The following is an 18,330-nucleotide window of genomic DNA, read 5'->3' on the forward strand; positions in this document are numbered from 1 at the left end:
ACCCAACTTCCTCCTCAGACAAGAGCCCCATTAGGCATTATCTATTTAGCTGAAATTAATACTAATGCCAGACACTTGGCCTGAAGTATCATCTTCTCATTTTGATGTAGAGTTTCCCTCTTCATTTGGTCTTCCTTTTTTTTTTTTCTTCTCAAATGATAAAGAATAAATAAGACTGAATATGCAGAGCACTATTTCGTTTTAAAATTGGCTTTCTCAGTACCAGGCATAAGTTTGTACTTTTCTACAACCCAAGGCCCATAGAACCCCTACTGTTAAGCTGCTCCATGATACATATGAGATCTCTGAAATTCTGGTCTGACAGTTCTGAGATGACTCAATCTTGCTCCAAGTTCAGAATGTAGCTTATTCACATATACAAGGAAAAGGCTATAGAAACTATTTTCTTTGGGAGTGGAGTCAAATACTTGGTGGGGGAAAAAATAGCTCCATGAAGATAAATCAAGAGGAAGATGGGTAGGCAAAACTAATACTCCATTAGGAAAGGATGTGTTTTTAATCTCTATAAATAATCAGGGTTGAACCAATAGGATATCTGTATCTACCTACCTACCTAGCTACCTACCTATCTATCTTGATACTATGTAGAAAGAGATTTATTATGAGAGACTGGCTCACATTATTACAGAGGCTGAGAAGTCCCATGATCTGCCATCTGCAAGCTGGAGAACAGGAAAGCTGATGGTGTAGTTCTAATCCGAACCGGAAGGCCTGAGAACCAGGGATGCCGACAGTGGTAAGTCCCAGTGTGAGTCTGAAGGCCTGAGAACTGGGGGTGATGGTGTAAGTCTTGGTCCACATTCAAAGGCCTGAGAACCAAGAAAACTGATATTGGAGGGCAGAGAGCAAATTCACCCTTCCTCTCTGTCTTTTTGTTCTATTCAGCCTCTCAAGATTGGAAGATTAGATGATGCCCACCTGCAATGGTGAGGGCAATCTTTACTCACTCAAATGATTCAAATGCTAATATCTTCCAGAAACATCCTTACAGACACACCCAGAAACAATGTTTTACCAGCTATCTGGGCATCCCTTAGTCCGGTCAAGTTGACAAATGAAATTAACTGTCATAATCTTCAATTAAAGCATTCTTATCTGAATAATCTTCAGGACAGCAGCTCTCATATTTTTTGATTGTGAATCATCCAAATTCATTACTCCTCTTTCTATTAAAAAATTTTCAGTTTCAATTACATGCTTCAATACCTGTTTTGTCTTGAGTAGCCATTATGATCTAGCAAAGCAATGAGTAGAAAGGGAGTGCAACCCTGATGTTTATAGCAGCATTATCAACAATAGCCAAATTATGGAAAGAGCCCAAATGTCCACTGAATGATGAATGGATAAAGAGATAAAGAAGACATGTGGATTTTATAGATACATATATACAATGGAGTATTATTCCACATATGTGTGTATATATGTACATATACATATACACAAATATATATAGTACAATATGTCTATAAATGGACTATTACTCAGCCATAAAAAAGAATGAGATCTTGCCATTTGTAACAACATGGATGGAGCTAGAGAGTATTATGCTAAGTGAAATAGTCAGAGAAAGACAAATACTATATGATTTCATTCATATGTGGAATTTAAGAAAGGAAACAGATGAACATGGGGGAAAGAGGCAAACTATAGAACAGATAAGACTCTTAACTATAGAGAACAAACTGAGGATTGCGGGAGGGGAGGTGGGTTGGGGGATGGGCTAAATGGGTGTTGGGTTAAGGAGGACACTTGCTGTGATAAGCTCTGGGTGTTCTGTGTAAGTGATGAATCACTAAATTCTACTCCTGAAACTAATATTACGCTTATGTTATTAACTGGAATTTAAATAAAAACTTGAAACTACAGAAAAGAGAAAGAAAGAAGTATATTAAATAAACTCATTTGGCTACCCAAATTTTGTATTCTAATAACAGCTCCATGGACTATAAAATTAGAATAATTGCGTAAAATGAAGCATAGATATTTATTGTCTATAGATTATATTACTGCTTGTGGTTTTTTGATGACTGCCATGAGTAATAAAGAATTAACTCTTTGTAAGTATGAAGACCTATATATAAGAGTGGCTAACATGGAGAGACAAGGATGATGAGATAGAAAATATTTTAAAAATAGGAATTATTAAATCTCATAAAAATAAAGGTAGTCTGAAAATCAGTAAAGATCAGGTATTTAAATGATGATGATGATGACGACGACGATGATAACACAAAGGTAATAATAATACAACCCCAAACTCATACTCTAGTACACTTATTTGAAAATAAGAATAGAGTCAGGTAGAAAAATTCAGAGAAGTAACTAGTTTGAGTCAACTGCTCTCCTCTTTTATGTACTTCCCCTACCCCAATCAAAACACTCTAGCACTGAAATGGAAAATGATGAACTAGGGCATTAACAACAGATCTCACTACCAACTTCATTAAGACCAATTGCAAATGACTTATCTCAGAGAAATGAAGAGCACCTTCATCCCAGCAATTTCAATGGGGGGTTGCGTTTCACAAGCACACACAAAATATTATGAAAATGAGCATGTGTGGAGGTTTAATAGCTAATTTTCCAAGTTGATTATCTTGGCCAGTTCATTGGGATGCTCTTGCTTCTTAGCTAATTTAATTTGTTTCATCCTTTTTATTGTCTCGCTTAAATAGCAATTAGGGGAGATAGCACTCCATTTAGCCTCCTACTTGCCCCTTTGCTAAATCATGATTTCACCCTGTGCCAGATAGTTACGGGTATATGAAGAGATGGCACTGGTGAAAGGCAGAGTGGGTGAACATACTTGACTCAAGCCTGACTAATCCAGGGAAAAGTTGCCAGTGATCAAAGTGTGTATGTGTGTATGTGTGTGGTGAATACCTTTGAACAACTCATTTATTCAGATATTCAGAAATGTGAAGCATTCCTGCTTGGAAATTCAGATTCACCTCCATGATGCCAACCAATATGCTACAGCTATTTAAAAGCCAGCTTTCAACCTAGGTAAAATATCAGAACCCATCCATTTTGTACTTCTGTTTTAGAACTATATATTTGTCTATGCGACAAAAAGCTATTAGATGCTATAATACTTTTTAGTATATTGTCATTTAAAAAAAGCTTATTAATTACTTGCTTACAGGTAGCCCCAGGTGAGTCGGAAGGGGCTTCCATGACCTGGAGTGCTCCGCTAATAGACTTTGCACACCGCTCTTAAAACTGTATATTCTGATGAGAACAGTACGAGAGGTCTCAATTCAACATGTATAGATTTTATGCCTTTTTTAATAGATAAAAAGGTAGAATTGGTCTCTGTTTGCAGACAGCTTTACTTGGGGATGAAAAGACAACATAAAACAGAATGCAAAAAACATATCCTGTAGCTGACTGAAGACTCTTCAGGGCCGACTGGTTAATGAAGTTCAGCTGGTAAACTCCTTGAGGTGGTGAAGCCTTGGTGAGAGAGAGTGACTGACATGGCCTGGATGTCAACCAGGGGACTTCTCTAGAGCCACTTGGCCCTTGCAGCTTTGTGAAATCCACAAAAAGCCACCAAAATAATGGCCCATATTTCCACCCTGTCCCTTAGTCCTCAGGTTCCTTATAGTTCAAAGTGTTGAGGGAAGATTGCAAACACCAGCTTCATTGGAACTTGCATCATTAAGGAGAAAGCAGAAAGGTATGGATCTTCCAGTAGTATTTGCCCTCAGGTATCTCATTATAAAGCATGATAGAACTCTATACACCGGGGCACCTGGGTGGCTCAGTCGTTAAATGTCTGCCTTTAGCTCAGTTCCTGCATCGGGCTCCCTGCTGGCCGGGAAGCCTGCTTCTCCCTCTCCTACCCCCCCTGCTTGTGTTCCTGCTCTCTCTATCTCTCTGTCAAATAAAAGCTTTAAAAAAAAAACAAAACCTCTCTAAACCTTTCGCATTACTAATTTCCTTTGTTTATCTTTCACTCTCTTGAATATGTGAAAGTAGAATCCACGCCCCTCCCAAATTGTAATATGATGAGGAAGTAGTAATCATCATCAGTAGTGGTAGTCTCACTCCCCTAGAAAGGCAAATGGAGCTCAGAAACCCGACTGAAAATGTGCCCTCAACTCAGCGATTTTTGCTTTAATGTTGTAGTTGTCCAGCAACAACAAATTGTCTCTATAGCAGAAAGGAACTTGTCACATGACTCTCTAGGGACTCTTGTAACTAGAATACATTCTAGTAACCGTAAAAGAGGTGTTTGTACACTAGGTAAAGGGCCCCGGTGTGTCTCTGAAACATAGGGGACACTCACTATTTACTGAGTGAATGAGAGAATGAATGCACAAAAATCTGGAAGGCCATTAGGAGGCTCCAAGATGCCAAGCCCTCCTTCCCTGACTGTGTGGTGTGGGAAAATGAGCAGCCTTCACTTTAATAGAGGAGGCAGCATCCTCAGTGGCAATTTTAAGATTTTTTTTTATTTATTTATTTGAGATAGAATGAGAGAGAGAGAGCACATGAGAGGGGGAAGGGTCAGAGGGAGAAGCAGACTCTCCGCCGAGCAGGGAGCCTGATGCGGGACTCGATCCAGGGACTCCAGGATCATGACCTGAGCCGAAGGCAGTCACTCAACCAACTGAGCCACCCAGGCGCCCAGTGGCAATTTTAGCAGGCAGGTAGAGAGAGAGTTTTGGGAAAAGACTGAGGGTTTAGGGGTGTTTATTTACTTTGGAGTTGGAATTCTAGAATGCATCGTGGAAAGGATTATCTAGGAGAGCAGCCGTGAGAAAAATCACTTGCCCAGGGAGAAATACAGAACCAGATCAGGAGAGGAGGATGGGAGAGAAGCAATGACTAGAGGGGTTTATACATTGACATTGAGGAAGACCTGGATGAAATGCAGAGTGGGATCCAGTGGCCCCCAGGCTTCCACTGGGAAACTTGTTTTCTATTCTGCATTGTGTCAAGGATGTGTGTGATCTCCTGATCTTCCTCTGTTTCAGTAACCCCCAGAAAGGCACATCCTGCATAGAGACTAGCACATATTAGGTATTCAACACAAACTTATTAGTAGCATGAATTCATTAAGAAGTACGGAAGCAGGAAATGCAGGATACAGGCTTGAAATGAAAGAATCTTTATTGCTTCTAACTGCTAGGCCTGCCTTGTGCTGCCAAATCACTTCTGGCCAATTAGTTGGTATACTTGCAGCACTCTCCTGTGGAAGATATTATCTGACCTGTTCTAAAGTACCTGAAAGGGCAGAACTGAGGACACACGCTACAAGTCAGAGGCAAGTAGATTTCAGCCCCAAATATTCTAACAGCTGAAGTTATTCAGAATAAAAAAAAATGCTGCCTTAAAAATGTAGAAAATTCCAACACAGAAAGGATGCAAGTAAAACTCAATGACTGTGTCTCAGGGATGTTTTAGCGGGGGTCCCTGCATTGGGAAAGAGCTTGGTCCCTTCTACCATTAAGAGTTTAGAATTATTTTTGTGCCTGGTATTATGATAGTCTAATACAATAAGATAAAAGCAAACTAGTTAGGAAAGGAGACACGGATCCAATTTATGAAAAGGGCAATAGAGAAAAAGATTGCATCTATATTATCATTATGAAAGCATTTGCCAATAGGTATAGTGCAGAAAGTTAGAAAATGCTGTAATGTTGGGCTGTAATAGGGAACTAAGATGTACTCTGCAGAATGTAGGAGCAAATCTAAATTACGAAGGCAGAGACTAAAGGGGTTTGGGGTCATTGAGAAAGGCTTCATGAAGCGGCTAGTTGTTTAGCTGGGCCTCCGGGAAAGGGTTAGAACTGGGACCTGTGCAGGGGGAGGTCCCTCCAGGGAGGTTTCGGGAGGAGGCTGAGTGATTGGGTGCACTCAGGCCCTCGGTGTGTGCTTTGAATGGAGATGGTGGGAACAATCAATAGTCATTTGAGGGAATGAAACACACTTAACTTCCTCTTGTCTGAAATCCTGCAGTACCCTGAGTCCATCGGCCTGCTAGTGAGGACACCTGGGAATCCCAGCTGGGTCCGTAACTAGCTGTTTGGTGACGACACATCACTTCACCTCCCTGAGCCTTATTTTCCTCAATTATAAGGCAAGGGAGTTGGTGAAATCAGTTCTTCTCAAACTTGAACGTACAAATGGGGATATTATCCAAATGCAGCTCTGATTTTGAAGGTCTGGGATAGGGCTTGAGATTGTGTATTTCTAATAAGCTCCCAGGCAGGTAGTGCTGATGTTGTTGGTAGTGCTGATACACTTTGAGTAGCATGGGGTTGGATGAACACTACACAGATTAGTTTTAATTACGTTCTCATACCGCCTTTCATAGTTGTTTCATAGTTGTATACAACTACATATAGTTTATATAACTAGGTTATAAGGTTAAGAGTGTCTAGCACAGAACTTAATCCGTGGTAGTTACCCAATAAATATTCATTTACTAACATACAGTTTCTCCCTTAAACACTGTGATTACCTATGTTGATGGTTCGATCCTGGCTTTCAAACATGTTGTGCGGATTTAGGAAATCTCATAAAAGTCAAAGAAAAATCTCAGGACTTCCCTAGATCTTGTCTCTCAAGGCTCCTGCTTCTTCCAGAATAAAAGGAAATAATGGGCCGCATAAATACCTGACTGTTGCATTGGTTGCTTTAGGGAAAAATAATTAGATTGGCTTGCCATGCGCTGAGTAGATGGAATGGAGGTTTTCATTCCATTAACACTCATTCCATGAGTCATTCTAAATTCTTGAAAGTATGCCAATGAACCCCAGTGAATTTACTGCAGTTGCCACTGGTAGCATTTTGCCTCTGCACGCAATCAGCAATACTGTAATAACTTATTTCACAAAGAAAATGAGATTGCATGGTTTATTATTTACGCTACTGTTTTGTTTTAATACTGTTATTGTTCCTTTTTATAAGAAAGCATATTGATCTCTATCCTAAAGGACTGAGAAAGAGGAGACTTGAGAGTTCCCGAACTAGCTATGAGAGTATAGTAATAGTATTGACTAGTATTTTGTAATAGTATTGGATATTACTGAAAATGGTGTTATTGCTTTTTGGATTGATGGTAGTAATATAGAAGTGTTCTAAAGAGGTTGCATTGATTGCATAACACATACCTGATTACGGGAGATTTTTACCAGACTTAAGATGGCTTCCAACAAATGGTCTGTGAAAGTAGTAAGATTTCTTTCAGTCCTGTGATGCCCTGATATCTGACCAAAAGTCATTTACATACAGGACAATTTACAGTGGGAAAATGACATTCACCAAAGGATTCCTGAAGTTTGCCGCTTGTCACCTAATACATACAAGACAATGTTGATCAAAGACAAGAAGAGGAAATATCACGTTCAGAGTCTTTCCATCAAAGTGATCTAATAGCCCAGTGATAAAATCTATCACACCGACTTGGTATGAAACCTCTGCTAATTAGAGAACTCCATTACAACATCAAGCCCATAGAATATCAGTATCAGGCTGAATCTGTTCTATCAAAAAATAGGCTGGTTGTACCCAAGCCATATTTAAGGATTGCTCCATAATATATGTGTGCTGGGAAAAATGTATTTGAGTCACTATACTTTAGACAGGTGTCTGAAATCCATATTCAAGTAGTTTAAGAAAAAGGAGGATTTATTGGAAAGATCTTGGGGGAGCTGCCATAATTGGAAGAAGAGTAGGCCGACCAAATCAGAGGAAGGGCCTCTTTCTTGGTTTCCACTTCTCTTAGTGCTGGCTTTATTTTCTCCCACTGCCAACCAGCTTTCTCTACTTGGCAGTTATAGGGTTATTGACACCTTGTTTAACAGTTTCCCATTTTACAACTTTTTTTCCACCAGGGAGACAGACTCTCTTTTTCCCAGATCCATGTCAAAAAAATACTGGGGAAGAACTGCAATTGGCCATTTCAGGTGGCTTCTCACCCTTGGACCAATCAGCTGTGACAAGGAGGGCTGGATCATGTAAGAGCATACCGGCTCCCGTTGTAACCACATGGCTGGAGTGGGGAGGAGAACAGAAATTTCCAAAATGAGGGAGGAGTGTCTTTGCCAGAATATGGAAATAAATGGCTGGGTGAGGGCTCCTAATGTGTTGGTTGACAGTAGCATCTAATCCTCGATTTGTTTAATATTCCTCGTGTCTCCTACTGGTCATAAATCCAAGGTTGCGAATTCTGTTCTAGATGTTCCATAGTCCCCATCGTACAAGCTGCAGGGATCTTCATTCTCCAGACCGTAGAAAACAAAGCTGCCAGAGTGTTTTCTGGGCCCCACACTTGCCTGGGTTAGTGGGGCTATTTTTGCTTCTGTAATTGATTCGCCTGAGTTACAGAAAGAAGGGGAAAGAAAAGGCTGACTGATGGCGTTTGCCGTGGGCACAGAAGGAAATCTGAGAGTCTCCTAATGCAAGTCCTCTTCCCTCCCCTCTGTTGCCACTAGCCCAGGAAACTTTGTGGTCCTCACAAGGAGAGTGTAAGCCACCCAGGAGCCAGGAACAATAGCATGTGTGTCTTTAAATTCTGGGAAGCTCTAACTATAGTCCTTACACAGGCAAAAGTATAACAAATATCTGTGGATCTGTTGTTAGCTTAAACCAAGCTTAACCTGTATAAAAGGTCAAAGAGGTACTTGGAGCTACATAGTGATTTGTAAACATCTCCAAACGTGAACATTTTACGTCTTGTTATTGTGTCCAGATGGGACTAACAGGGCAGAGTCCTCTATTTGTAATTCTATTTGTCAACCCCGTAATGTATTTTAAGGAAGAATATTATAGTTGATAGCAATTTTAATTATTTACCAATAATGAATGAATCTGGGTCCCTATTTAAGAAATGCAAGATTTGTATGATTCAAGCATATTATCTCTTACATGCAAACACTAATGAGTCCTATGAAGGTAACAAACTCCAGAAACAGAAGTAGAATCCAAACAAATGTGTTCGTTAGTCTTATTTGTCTTCTGATGATAGATCTTGAACTGGACACATGTCCAGATTTGAACTTTAAAACACAGGTATTCTATTTTAACAGAAAACTTTATAGTAAGTTGATTATGTGACCGTTTATTGTAGAAAAGAAGGGGTTCCTAATGCTTACCACGAAGATAATGCTTGTGAAGATAATGGGTTGCGTTTTTCCTAAGTGGAAATCTTTTTATCGTTTTCCCCCAATTTAGTAAGTAACACAGCATCATTGTAGAAAATTTTAACAATTCAGAAATGAGTATTAAATGTGGACAATTTGAATCCCCCCATGATCCTAATCCCTAGAAATAATTCTTAACAATTTGATGTATATGGGTTTATTTTACGTCACAAGCCCTTGTAGGGCAATTACTATATTCTAAGCACTTATCTAAACACTTTACAGCTGTACCTCATTGCATCCTCCTAACAACCCTACAAGGTAGATACTGTTTCCTTATTGACTGGGGAGGATATGGAGTTTCAGAGGCTTTCATAACTTGCACAAAGAAACATAGTTCTAAATGGCAGAATTGAGATTCAAACACAGCCTGACTCGAGTCCATGCTCTTACTCTATACACCTTTCCAGATCTCTGTTTATGCATATGATGAAAATGTATGTAACATGTTTCCAAGTTCACCTCCTATGGCTAACCTTTCCTTTAACATCCACTTAAAATGGCTTAACACCCCATTCCATGCAACGTGGGAGTCCAGTGTGCCTCCTCTGTAATATTTCTGTGATTTCTTGGAGGTATTTGTGTGGAATCTAAATCCTACTGCCTGGCAGCATCATGTCTAGGCATTTGCTCTCCTCTCTCTTCATCTCTGGATACCACCTTCTTTCTTCTTTTCCCCAGAGTACCACTGATATAAATAAGGCAGTTGTGTGTAGAGAACTTTTCGTGAAGATCTGGGGGTAAAAGAGAGGATTGCAAATAGGGGAAAAAATGAGTACAGTATTTACAATGATTGTTCTCAGAGCCTAAGGGAAAATTAAAACATAAACTTTTTTTTTTTTTAATGTAAACATTTTCCAAGTAGCTCCTCCTTGGGCACACTCCATTTCTCTCTCTCTCTCTCTCTCTCTCTCTTTTTTTTTTTTTAGGTTTTATTGACTTGAGAGTGAGAGCACAAGCAAGGTGAGAGGCTGAGAGTAAGAAGCAGACTCCCTGCCGAGCATGGAGACCGACGTGGGGCTCGATCTCAGGACCTGGGATCGTGACCTGAGCCGAAGGCAGACACCCAATAGACTGAGCCACCCAGGAGCGCCTCCATTTCTTGGTAGTACATACTGTCCTGTCTTGGGAACTTCTTTCTCTCAGACTCTGTCCTTCAGTTACTTTTTTCTCCGTCCAATATCCTTGTCCCCTTTACACCCAGGCCGTCACTCTTAAATACCACATCACTCTTCTCTTATTATGCAGAGTGATATTGCTCTGCTTCTAAATTTTCCTTTCCATTTCATGGTAAGCGTTATCTTTCACAACAGAAACATTTTATGGTTGGAACTTGTTTTTCCAGGGGTTCTCAATGGGGATTGATTTCATCCTCCAGAAGATATTTCTGTGTGGAAACAAAGAATTATCCAGCCCCAAATGTCAATAGTGCCAAGGCTGAGAAAATCTGGTGTACAAGAAGTGTCCACCTTCCTTTGGGGATTGTTTTCTCTGAGCTGGACAATGCAGTTTTGGTGGAGCCATAAACCATACACCTACTCTCTGACTCAGATGGCAAGGACCTCACTAGGCTGGGTCCAGGTTTGGAGCCCCACTTCCATGGCCATATGACCAAGAATGGACATTTGGATCAACCTGCACCGATCCTGGCCTGGGGATGTATCCTACAGATGCATTGCTACATATGTGCACGGCGATTGACCAGGATATTCAAGAATTATTTGTAATAGCAGTTACCACCCAAATTTTTATCAAAGGGTGACTGATTAAATTATGGTAAAGTCATACAAAGAAATACTGTCTTGTGTTTGTTTGTAAAGAGCTAACTGGGTAAGCTAGAACATTTCCCAGAATGCCCTTTCCTGGAGGATACCTGAGTTAGAATTGTCTAAAAGAGGAATTGGTGGAAGCCTTGGAAGATGGAAGTGATCAGCATCATGACTCTCTTAGGGGCGTAGAAGTGAGATGTAGTGCCAGACAGACTCAGGGGTGCTGGTGGTTTTTAGCAGGCCCTTGCTCTTTTTTACCCCATGTCCAGCTTTGCTCGATGTCCTTTTCTTTGCTCCATGTCTTCCTGACTGGTACTTTGCCACAGACCTGCAGAAGGAACAGCTGCCCATAGACTTGCCCCCCATTTTCCTTTTTGGTCCTGTTTTGGCAGCAGGATGTGCCTGGCTTCTTAGGTTGACTGGTTGGTGATTCCTCTGAAATGTCAACTCCCCCTTTTGGATCTCTGCTTCCCCAGCTACCCCCCAATATAGAGTCTAATTTCTATAATATATCCCTAATATCATAACTCTAAATGGTTTTGCTTCCCTGAGCGAACCCTGGCTGACACAACTGTGTAACCTTTGAAAGCAATGAGGCAGCTCTATATACGGATGTGAATTGATCTCCTAGATATATTACGTGAAAACAGCAAGGTGCTAAACTGATGAAAAATATTACAGATAAAGCTAGAGCCCGTTTTGACCAATAACTCTAATCCTGGTCCCCATTTCTTTTCCCCAGAGGTAAATACTGTTATTCACTCTAAATCAATTCTTATGGTCTGGGGAAGAGTCCTCAGCAAATTGCAACTCCTGTAGGAGTTGTCGTGACAAGATTATTTTATTGACATATAAGTAACATAGAATAAAATGCACACATTTTAAGTGCTCACCTTGGTGAGTTCTGATAATTGTATAAACCTGTGTAGCCACCGCCCCAAACAAGACGTAGACCATCCCTCCTCATTTTTCTGTGTTCTTTCCTGGTCAGTTATCCTACCCACTATTGTAACCACTACCTCATTTCTTTTCTTTCTTTCTTTTTTTAGATTTTATGTATTTATTTATTTATTTTAGAGGAGGGAGAGTGTGTCGGTGCATGCGTGAGTGGTGTCGGTGGGGGGATGGGTGGAGGGGCAGAGGGAGAAGGAACCTCAAGCCGACTCTGCACTCAGCACAGAGCCTGATGCGGGGCTCAAGATCATGAACCTGAGATCACGACCTGAGCTGAAGCCAAGTCGGTTGCTTAACTGACTGAGTCACCCAAGTGCCCCACCACTATCTCATTTCTGTCTCCATTAGTTTTACTTGGCTTTCATATAAATGGAATTATATAGTATGTATTCTTTGAGTCTGGCTTTTTTATTCAGCTTAATGTCTTTTGAGATTTGTCCATATTGTTTTTTATGTATCAGTAGTTGATTCTTTTTATGGCTGAGTAATATTCCATTATATAGATAGGCCCACAGTGTGTTTATCCACTTCCTGTTGCTGGACATTTGGGTTGTTTCCAGTTTGGGGCCGTTATAAACTCTTATAGCATTTTGAATGTAACTAAAAAGAGATTGCTGGGGCCCTTATTTGTAGTATTTTAAAGACTGTGCAAACCACTACCTTAATTTTCCCAGAGAACCTTTACTTCCTCTACAAAGAATCAGAAATTAGATAAGAAATTGTAATTTGTACTTTTTTCCCCCAAAGTCTTACTATAATTTTGGGTAAGAAAATGGATGAATTTATTCTTACTTTACAGATGAAAGACTCATGCCACGTCTTTAAAGGACCTCCAGAATCACAGAAGGAGTCACTTGTGAATCTAGGAGCAGAGGCCAGGCATGGTGTCTCCCTCCAGAGTGCCATCTAGTAGACCACATGTGTATCCAGACCCGTAGTCCTTGGGAAACAGTGGAATGCTGGATCCCTGTCCATAGGCCCCAAAGACAAGTCTAAAGTGCAGTTTTTAAAGGTATGAATGGAACAATTCTAAGCCCAGACCAGAACATAATTTAACAGGAAAGAATATCCAAAGGAAAAAAGACCATCTCTTCAACAAATGGTGTTAGGAAAATTGGACGGCCACATGCAGAAGAATGAAACTGGACCATTTCATTACACCATACACAAAAATAAACTCAAAATGGATGAAAGACTTAAAGATGAGACAGGAATCCATCAAAATCCTAGAGGAGAACACAGGTAGCAACCTCTTCAACCTCGGCCGCAGCAAGTTCTTCCTAGAAACATCTCCAAAGGCAAGGGAAACAAAGGCAAAAATGAACTATTGGGACTTCATCAGGATAAAAAGCTTTTGCACAGTACAGGAAACAGTCGACAAAACCAAAAGACAACTGACAGAATGGGAGAAGATATTTGCAAATGACATATCAGGTAACGGGTTAGTATCCAAAATCTATAAAGAACTTATCAAACTCAACACCCAAAGAACAAATAATTCGATCAAGGAATGGGCAGAAGACATGAACAGACATTTCTCCAAAGAAGACATCCAAATGGCCAACAGACACATGAAAAAGTGCTCAACATCGCTCGGCATCACGGAAATACAAATCAAAACCACAATGAGATACCACCTCACACCAGTGAGAATGGTTAAAATTAACAAGTCAGGAAATGACAGATGTTGGCGATGATGCAGAGAAAGGGAAACCCTCTTACACTGTTGGTGGGAATGCAAGCTGGTGCAGCCACTCGGGGGAACAGTATGGAAGTTCCTCAAAAAGCTGAAAATAGAGCTACCCTACGACCCAGTAATTGTACTACTAGGTATTTACGCCAAAGATAGAAATGTAGTGATCCGAAGGGGCACCTGCACCCCAATGTTTATAGCAGCAATGCCCACAATAGCCAAACTGTGGAAAGAGCCCAGATGTCCGTCGACAGATGAATGGAATACAGTGAATACAATGGAATAATATGCAGCCATCAAAAATGGAAATCTTACCATTTGCAATGACATGGATGGAACTAGAGGGTATTATGCTAAGTGAAATAAGTCAATCAGAGAGATAATTATCATATGATCTCACTGATAGGTGGAGTTTAAGAAACAAGGCAGAAGATCATATGGGAAGAGAGGAAAAAATGAAACAAGATGAAACCAGAGAGGGAGACAAACCATAAGAGACTCTTAGTTACAGGAAACAAACTGAGGGTTGGTGGAGGGGAGGGGTGTGGGAGGGATGGGTAACTGGGTGATGGACATTGGGGAGGGTATGTATTGTAATGAGCACTGGGTATTACATAAGACGTGAATGACAGACCTGTACCCCTAAAACAAATAATATATGTTAATTAATTGAATTTAAATTTTTTTAAAAAGGGAAAAAAACATAATTTAAGTTTTCTGTGACATGGTGATGAAAATCTTTACGGGAATTATGAGAGCTGAACTAACAGTTTCCAGATAATTGAAGTATGATAATAAATCCAAAGATGATTTCTTCTTTTTTCTGTGATAGGATTTAAGTGGAACTTTTATTTTTAACTCAAACTAGATCATTAAGACCATTGGAACTGTGACTTAGAGTGTTTCATATTTATTGGAAATTGAACTAAAAAGATTTTTGTTCTATAAACTTTAAAGATCAATGGATTATTTTCCTTTTAACATCTAGTGTTAATTAATGGGGCTGACACAATTAATGGCATCAAGAACATTTAATTATGTTTCTTATAATGATGTAATCACGTAAGTGTTTTAATAGGTTAAGTGATCAGCCTAATCTTTTATCTGTTTTTGCAGCAACTTTATCCTGATTTCTTCTTTGTGAGAAAGCTTTTAGTGCTTTAAAAAATTTGAGATAAACTTTTGTTAAATTAATATGCTAATGAAAAATAGTATGTATTCTTCAATAACGAGATTTTCCTGAACATCATCAAAAGATATGATATTAAGAGGTCTGTTTTTATGATAGCTGCTTTAAATCAAAGATGTTGATGAATTTTGAATTCGACTGCTAAATGTCCAGGCTGATGAGTTGCTTAGAAAACAATAAGAATATTTGCTGAATCCATTTTCAAGGAAGTCTCAATTAATAGAACTGACTCTTAAATCTCCTCCTAAAAGAAGGCATTTCTTTGAAAAAATGCTCTGGGCTCAAAGTTTAAGATATGCAATAATTTATTATGCTCTCAGAGTCTGATCTCAAGCAATTTAATATCATTGTGGCAGATATTTATTTACCATTGAAGTAGGAATCGTTATTTGCTGACACTTTGTGGTTTTTCTTTAAGTAGTCCTATTAGATGTGATAAGAATGAATCAACTTAATTTCATCATAATGCTCATACTTTATTTTTCCAACAGAGGCAGCAAAGCAGTGTTGTTCTATGTTATACACCTAGCTTCTTTCCCCTTAGTGCTGTTTTTATAGTTCATGCCTTCGTGGTAAAAATATGTATGGCTTCTAATTTAAAGGACATTCGACTGGGAACCCAGAATAGTCTTTAAATGTTCCTTAGGTATTTTGAGTGGGTCAGTGCTCTCAAAAGATTGCTTTCATCCAAATGCAGTGTCTATTTGCAGTTTTGTAGTGTAGAATAATGGGCAATGCATAAAAAAGAATAAATGCATTTTCAACATTGTTATTTACCTGTAAGTTCTTTACCTTTATTTTTGCTCTCTCTGCAAGTTAAGTGACCACCCCAAGGTCAGAGCCAGATTTGGAGCTTAGAATCTGAGTCATGAGAGTGCTTTATTCTCTGAGCCAAGCCACGCTTCTTCTTCAGTAAAGGAATTAGTGGAGGCCTCAGCTTTCCTTCCTGAAGATAACTGCTGAGACAGTAAGTCACGCCCTTGTTAAACATTAAAAAAACTTGTTCATCCTTGTTATTGTTTTATGACATCCTAATAGTGCAGAGTGAAGGCTTCTTTGTGAGGGATGTCGACTGAAATCAGGCTGCTGGACAAAGCCATGGGTCTGAGTTTTAGTGGACCACTCTGTATTAATCATGGAGAAATAAGAGACTGAAAGTCAGAAATGACAGTGCATGTGTGAAAAGAAAACCTACATTTTGTGATTTGCCTGAATGAGAAAGTGCTCTCTCCAATGTCTTCTCTGACCTTACCTGTATGCCTATAACACTTCATAGTCTAAATCAGCACACATTTTAGAACTTGCTGACTTATAATACCATGCGTTACCGTTTACTTACTATTTAGGTATCATTCATGTCTCCCTCAGTAGATACTGATCCTTTTGACCACAGAGACTTTTTAAGGATTTGGTGCATAATCATATGGATGCTCTTTCTTGCCCAGCAATACCTACTCTGTGATTTGTGGAGCATGGTTATTAAGAACTTGGGTTCTGGAATCAGAGTGCATTAGTTCTTCTGCTTGCTAACTTTGGGACCTGAGACAAATTCCTTAACCTCTTTGGGCCTCAGTTTCCTCATCTGTAAATGAGAATGACAATGGCAACTACCTCATAGCTTTGTTATGAGCTTGAGATGACTTAATATACACAAAGCACAGAAAACAGTGTCTAGCACATAAGCGTTCAGTATTGCTATTTTAAGACATATTTAATGTCATTGACATTTAGGTTGGCCATAACTTATGGATTCAGGAAACCTAAAGATTCTATTCACAGCTGGCCTAGGACTTCTGTGAGCAATTTTGAGTTATAATGGAGTGGTACGGCTCTGGAAAGTTCCCAGTTGTTCAAATGACATGTGAGAAATGGAGCTGAGCTATGAATATAGCCATTTGGGAGAAATTTGGCCTAAGGTTAAGCTGAAGTAAATGGATTGACTCAGAGATCATGACAGTAGGTTGGCACTATATACTCAAAATTATCTTAGCAAGAAATAATTAAAGACAATTCATTGGAGGATTCCAAGGCTCAATAAAATCCTGAATTCAAAATCTCTTTCAGCAAAGTCCTTTAAAGTTGTAGTAGGTTCCTTGGTTGAAATCCAGTAACTCCACTTTGGTTAAATAATCACGTGGTTCTGAAATACAAATGGTGGTGGAGAATGTGGCTGCTTGTATCCAAAGATGATCCTTGGGGCACCTGGGTGGCTCAGTTGGTGAAGCGTCTGCCTTCGGCTCAGGTCATGATCCCAGGGTCCTGGGATGGATCCCCGTGTTGGGCTCCCTACTCAGCGGGGAGCCTTTTCTCCCTTTCCTTCTGCCATTCCCCCTGCTTGTGCACGCTCTCTCTCTCTCTCAAATAAATAAATAAAATCTTAAAACAACAACAACAACAAAAATGGCCCCCAAAGAAGTCTACTTTCCAATATATACACTCGTTCAGTCTTCTCCCCATTACTCTAGGATGGCCATGAGACTTGCTTTTGACCCACAGAATGCAGTGGATGTGACACTCTAGGACGTAGGTCATAAGGCTTTTAGTTTTTGCCTGTTCTGTTGGAATACTAGCTCTGGAGGAAGCCAGTCATCAGGCAAAAAGTCCAATTATCCAGAGAGAGCCATATTATGAAGCAGTGGTGTACCAAGACAGTGGGAGAGGTCCACCAAGGATGTAGAGAATAAAGGGATGCATTGGATATAGAGAATTTGAAAACAATATTAAAATCAACTAAAGGGGCACCTGGGTGGCTCAGTCGTTAAGCCTCTTGCCTTCGGCTCAGGTCATGATCCCAGGGTCCTGGGATCGAATCCCACATTGAGCTCCCTGCTCAGCAGGAAGCCTGCTTCTCCCTCTCCCACTCCCCCTGCTTGTGTTCCCTCTCTCGCTCTGTCTCTCTCTGTCAAATAAATAAAGTCTTAAAAACAACTAAAAATTAGTCTGCTTTTTATTATTACCATGCACAACCAATTATAAACAGTGATAAAATATTCCTTTCCACTCTTGCTGCATCTGTCACTCACCCTACCCCCTGTAAGCCAGTGTGGTGGAGCCCAAAGCAGCCATATGGAAGGAGAGATGTCTGACCAGCCTCCATATGCACCAGCCATTGCAGACCAGGCACCAGGCACAAAGAGAAGAAGCTATCTAGGGTATCCAACCCACTCTGGCTTTCAGAAGACTCCAGCCCCTGCTGCCATCTGACTGCAATTGCACAAAAGATCAAAACCATAACCATTCAGCTGAGCCTAGTTAAACCACAGAACTCTAAGAGAGAATATAAGTAGTTGTTTTAGGCTACTAACTTTTGGAGTGGTTTATTATGCAGCAGTTGATAAGCAGAAGAGAAAAGAAACATACAAGAAGGAAAAAGCCTCATCTCTCTTTTTTTTTCCCCCTCCTTCTAGGGATAAAATAGCACTCAAGTCTCCTTTGCTGTGTAGGGTATCTAGATATCAGCTTACCTTCATATTAACAAAAATACTTGATTTCACCACTAGATGGAAATTATATCATAATGATGTTGCCAAGCAACAAGGGATTAAA

General features: G+C 39.9%; 1 protein-coding gene and 1 long non-coding RNA gene across 2 annotated transcripts in view; one reads left to right on the forward strand and one right to left on the reverse strand.

Moving 5' to 3' along the window:
* The window catches only part of LOC148162029 (putative phospholipid-transporting ATPase IIB), a 240,837-nt gene that overhangs the window by 139,891 nt on the left and 82,616 nt on the right, over positions 1-18,330 (reverse strand). The window lies entirely within an intron of this gene.
* On the forward strand, positions 162-11,458 carry LOC148162031 (uncharacterized). The gene is made up of 3 exons (XR_015767220.1): positions 162-757; positions 10,109-10,284; positions 10,525-11,458. It is a non-coding gene; the product is annotated as an uncharacterized LOC148162031 (long non-coding RNA).

Source organism: Eumetopias jubatus, unplaced genomic scaffold (genome assembly GCF_037043125.1).
Source record: "Eumetopias jubatus isolate StellerSeaLion01/CBP00866 unplaced genomic scaffold, mEumJub1_p1.0 scaffold_26, whole genome shotgun sequence".
Classification (NCBI taxonomy): Eukaryota; Metazoa; Chordata; class Mammalia; order Carnivora; family Otariidae; genus Eumetopias; species Eumetopias jubatus.